General features: G+C 40.8%; 1 pseudogene; it reads right to left on the bottom strand.

Annotated features, from left to right (window-relative positions):
* Nucleotides 1–309: 309 nt before the first annotated feature.
* Nucleotides 310–6000, bottom strand: part of LOC123158186 (DNA repair protein REV1-like) — a 50756-nt pseudogene continuing 45065 nt past the window's right edge.

Below are 6000 nucleotides of genomic sequence, written 5' to 3'. Positions count from 1 at the left end.
CATGGCGTGGCGAGAATGTTCGCATTCCAACCCAAGAGAGCCAGTCATCACACCAAGGTATTTCAAAGAAAAGGCTATGTTACAAAGAACGAAATGCAAGCTCGTGGTGCCTTTCATTTAGAAGTACAGTACTATTTACAGGTGTACATGATTTCCACTTTATTCAGAACCCTGATTCGGTTCATATGCTTGGACCAGGAGAGCCAGTCATCACACTCCATGGTCACCACTGATAAACAAGAGCAGAGACCCCCAAGCACCTCTATATCCTTTCTATCGCCAAATGGTAGGCAATAACTGAACTTCAAACTAGAGAGGCAGTGTCCCACCATAATGCTGAGTGATGGAATCCTACAAAAAGGACAAAACAGTTACTCGGATGGGCTTTCACTCGATCGGTTTGACAAGTTTGAGGACAAAAATGTCCAGAATCTGAATTGCTGAATTGATGCGTCTACCTGCATCCAGCTTGCAAATTTGTGTAAATGCAGCGCAAATTACTCATATTTCAAAATGTAGTGGACCTTTAAAGCTTGAATAGAAAAAACTAAAAAAACTTTATGATCAGAACCAAGATGAAGGTGAACAACTATCTGGTTCCATCTAAAAACTAAGGTAGTTTATTCCTCATGTTCGTGAAAGCCAAAAGTGATAAAGCAAAGGACCCAAATCTTAACAATGTCGTCCACAAACAAAATGATAACATTGAACATGTAAATTTTACCTGTAGTAAAGGAAGAATGCTATTGTGCAATTCCAGAAAAGCTCAGATGCTGAAGAGAACCTACAATGGGAAAGTTCAGTGATTAATAATAAGACATGGCTTCATGAATACCCGTCCTCATCGTGAGAGAGACTAACTACAACATTTATACCAGTTCATGTTCACTAAGTATGCACATCTTGGTTTGCAACAATTTCCCAACAAATACATATCTAATGATGATTAAATGGCTGTATGATTTACTCCTTTTTACTCGAACAGTACACTTTACCTTTTCAAAAGAAGGAAACATTTGTACAGCTCTTCAATATCAGAATCAACTTTCAGGTGTATATACACTGTAAGAAGAACAGAGTCGGGAGAGTGTGTCGTTCCATTCTTCGCTACCTGAGGGAGGACACAGAGGGAGGAGGGAAGCAGCATGCTCCAAAATTGAAGATAAAGGTTGACTGGAGATAGAATTTGCGTGTTGCTCTGCAATAGCTTTCAACAGTAGGGAACTACTAACTCTGAACTGTTCGGCCCATTTCTCAGAACTTCCTGGCAAAACGCAAATCACTGGATTTTTTGGATCATCCGTTCCTCCATTCTTCAGAGATTTATTTTCAGTAACATTTGAAGTGTGGCGTGTAGGATCTATTGACCTATGTAATGGAAGCACATTGAACAAATCAGCCTTGACATCCTCAGGTAATTCCTGCAAAATTGTGAAGTCTGCCTGGCTTAGAGAATTAGGCACGAAATCAAGCCGTGTGACACTTTCTGTATCAATCAATTCATTGGCTCTTGAGCACAAAGCATGGGCAGTTTGAACTTCCTCATCTGATGCCCCCTATGGGAATAATGCAACAATTAGAATACTCGAGGAATGGTTCAAAATAGGAATAAAAAAGTAGAAGATTTGACTAGTGCTTCCACTCTGTTTCCAGTTTTAGTTTAGTGATCATCTCACTCTCACCTTAATAGAATTCCGCTTTTCCAAATGCATGGAGTCAGTGCGCTCCCCATATTGGTGCAACCTTGCATTACTAACAGGTACAGAATTCTGGTTAACGGCAGAAAAAACACGAGATTTTGAGTTGCTTTCCTTGCCTTCACCGCTGCTTCTCATGCCCAGAAAACCATGCAATTCTCCCTTGTACATGTCATTCATTTCAGATATTATCTCTGGAGGAAGGTTCTTGAGGACCTCCAAATCAAGTTTGGATAGTGGTGGAAACTCAACGGCATGAACTCTGGTAGACCTAACACTTGAAAGATTTACCTTTGACGAGTGGGATGCAACACCTGTAAATAATGGTCTGGAGCTTTCGAGATTTCGCACCTCACTGGTTCCTACAAGATCTCTGGCAAGTCAAAAATCTTTTAAACAAATCCATAGAATGGAAAAATTGCAAATTCAAATCTAAGTAAGCATGTAAAGCAACATAAAATAATTCATTTGCTACACGATGGAAAACGACACCTTGATATGATAAACAGAAATGCCCAATACCTGCATCGTCACTGTTCTTAAGAAAGCAGGTTCTCTCACTGCACTGTTTCTTGAGCTTCTCAGATGATGAACCAAGCCATGATTTAAGCATATTCCCTTGTGGTGCTTAACTAAAAAAAGTTAAGGAGATAAGCCTTCATAAAATCAGGTAAGTAACAGGGAAAGAAGAACGTGAAGCGCACTTATCATTTGGCAGAAATTTATCAGCATTGCAACCTGGAGATAGTATTTGAACTGCTTTGTCAATGTTATTTTAGCACAAATCATTTGAGACGTACTGGGGCAAGCTATCATAAGGGTGGTGGAAGAGATAAATGTTATTGACTTATTGCATTAGTGCCCTGGAAAGGAACCTTTGATGCTTGTCTTTTCTCTTAAAACCAATACTATCCGAGAGTACCTTTAGAAAACATTCTTAAATAAACACCGTGCCTTCTTGGCGTTCTAATACACAACGACACGCATTTAGAAGCGTGTTAGAGAAAAAGGTAGTTACATAAACAGTGCAGCAACATGTATACCGTGCCCAAAAGGGTGTTAAGGAATTGAATACTTAGAAGATACCTGGCTGAACAAAATCTGCATGTTCAAGCTTCGACATTTTCAGTCCAACTCCCCTAACAGTCCAACTCCCCTAACTTCCTTCACATCTAGAAAATGGCATTACAGAACTTAGTCTTCAACAAAGTAACCGCGAAAAAAGGCTACTTAAACAGACATATGGTAGTCTACAGCGGTGTATATAAGATATGAGGAGAATATATCGAACTAACCAACAAGCAAAGCTGCAAACAATTGTCTTGCAGTTCTCTGAATGGTGACTAAATTGTCAGTTGCACCTGTGATCTTTGAAACAGCAAAGGTAAAGAAAGAAAGGTAAAACAGTAGCAATAAAAGAAATCACATGGTGCAAAATACAATAACCGGCACATATGCAATAAGAACTGATAACTCATTTTACAGGAAAATTAATTGTCAAACCCTTGCCGGTCAACATTTCAACACAATGAGACAGAATGGCAAGTTCAAACAGAAAGACCAAAGAAAACTAAGACTACAACACAATGACACAACTCTATATATTCAAATGTACTATTTAACCCTTACTGTGGTAGAACGACTCATGGTTTCGCAGTCACCACACCCCATAAATTTTAGTGGTTCTCCAGCCCCTTTCCTTCTTGTTTTCACCTTCACGGCAGAACATATGGTTATCAACCTTTGATCAACTGGCAAGAAATGGAGAGACAAGTGCGTTGAGTCAGCCCAAAGAACCTTAAGGGTAATAGTACGGCCATGTAGTCCACATCCTTGTAAGCGTAAAGAAACCTCCTTGCTGGTGTTGACTAGAAAATTATCAGCCTGCAAATAAACATAAAAATATTAAACACGAAAAGGTGCAGCATTAAAATTATACACAGGAGAAAAATATAAAAAGGGCATACATCTTTGTTCTCGTTAAATCTGACTCCCCAATTGACTTCAGCACCCACAGATTTTGTTTCCTGTATTATTTGGGTGCCAAAAAAGTTTAAATATATCAGGTTATTCAATTCCAAAAGAAAAATATTACCAGAAAACTGTGCCAGTTAGGTATCAGTGATAAATAAAATAGAACCGCTGAATCCTGATAAGAAGAAAAATGCGCCCATGTCAACAGCTAACGCAATTCAAAAGAAAGAAATAACTATTATTCTTGGAGACCATGTTAGTCCTAGCATGTCTGATTGTGTCCTCTATCTTCAGCTATTACTGAAGCGATGCCATATGACACAACTATAGTTCAGCAAATAATCCATGCTACGCAGAAGCTAGGGGGGTGGATCATAAATCAAAATAAAGCAAAAATAGTGCAACCGATATATGCAGGAGGTAACAGGACGACTTGGAGTTGTACTTCAACCTCTGACAACTAGAACCAGATACTTAATAAAACACACCATTTCAAGTGCCAGATACAACCCGGTGATCGCTCTCTCACAGGGTGATGAGGACAGGATCGTCGGGTAGGTTTATGCTATACGATGATACTTGGTTAACTTACCAGCTACTCTCTTCTTTATGCTTCAAGATGGAGGTTGCCAGAAGCATAGTCTTTGATAGGACTAGCTTTCTCCCTCTTATTCTGGAAGTCTGCAGTCTACTCCACAAATACTACCCATTTCATTGATACTGATGCATATGTAGTATAGATCTGATGCCAGTCTTGCGAGTACTTAGGATGAGTACTCACGGTTGCTTTGCTTCCCCCTTTTCCCCTATACGCGGTTGCTGCTGCCAGATGCTGGAGCCCCGGAGCCAGATGCCACCTTCGACGACACCTACTACACCGAGGGTGCCTGATACGTCTCCAATGTATCTATAATTTTTATTGTTCCATGCTATTATATTATCCATCTTGGATGTTTTATATGCATTTATATGCTATTTTTTATGATTTTTGGGACTAACCTATTAACCTAGAGTCTAGTGCCAGTTTCTGTTTTTTCCTTGTTTTTGAGTTTTACAGAAAAGGAATACCAAACGGAGTCCAATTGACCTGCCAATTTTTGTGGATTTTTTATGGACCAAAAAAAAACCCCGAAGTAAAAGAGTTGGGCTAGAAGAGTCCCGAGCCATCCACGAGGGTGGAGGGCGCGCCCTACCCCCTCGGAATGCCCCCTATCTCGTGGATGACTCGGAGACCGACGCCAAAATTTCCTATAAATACAGAAACCCCCGAAAAGAAACCTAGATCGGAAGTTCCGCCGCCGCAAGCCTCTGTAGCCACCAAAAACCAATCGAGGCCCTGTTCCGGCACCCTGCCGGAGGGGGGATCCATCACCGGTGGCCATCTTCATCATCCCGACGCGCTCCATGACGAGGAGGGAGTAGTTCACCCTCGAGGCTGAGGGTATGTACCAGTAGCTATGTGTTTGATCTCTCTCTCTCTCTCTCTCTCTCTCTCTTGTGTTCTTGATGTGGCACGATCTTGATGTACCGCGAGCTTTGCTATTATAGTTGGATCTTATGATGCTTCTCCCCCTCTATTCTCTTGTGATGGATTGAGTTTTCCCTTTGAAGTTATCTTATCGGATTGAGTCTTTAAGGATTTGAGAACACTTGATGTATGTCTTACGTGGGATACCTATGGTGACAATGGGGTATTCTATTGATTCACTTGATGTATGTTTTGGTGATCAACTTGCGGGTTCCATGACCTTGGGAATATATGCATAGGGGTTGGCACACATTTTCGTCTTGACTCTCCGGTAGAAACTTTGGGGAACTCTTTGAAGTTCTTTGTGTTGGTTGAATAGATGAATCTGAGATTGTGTGATGCATATCGTATAATCATACCCGCGGATACTTGAGGTGACATTGGAGTATCTAGGTGACATTAGGGTTTTGGTTGATGTGTGTCTTAAGGTGTTATTTTACTATGAACTCTAGGGCTGTTTGTGACACTTATAGGAATAGCCCAATAGATTGATCGGAAAGAATAGCTTTGAGGTGGTTTCATACCCTACAATAATCTTGATGTAGCACGGACTAGCGAGATGCTAATTTGCGCGCGTAGACGGCCCGATCTTTCACGGCGATATTTGATGGGCGGTTCGTCTCCCTGGTCCTCCTTGCAACCTTCAAGAACAATTTTCACCCGCGTATGAAAATGCACGAATAAAAATAATGATCCCCTTGGATCAGCACGTAGGTGTCGATGTGATGATCAACCCTCTGTCGCTAATAAATTTTCACGATGGAAAATCACAAATGATACACAAGATATGGTCGTCCCTGA

Source organism: Triticum aestivum, chromosome 7B, assembly GCF_018294505.1.
Source record: "Triticum aestivum cultivar Chinese Spring chromosome 7B, IWGSC CS RefSeq v2.1, whole genome shotgun sequence".
NCBI classification, from domain to species: domain Eukaryota; kingdom Viridiplantae; phylum Streptophyta; class Magnoliopsida; order Poales; family Poaceae; genus Triticum; species Triticum aestivum.
This window is presented reverse-complemented; position numbering and strand designations above follow the sequence as displayed.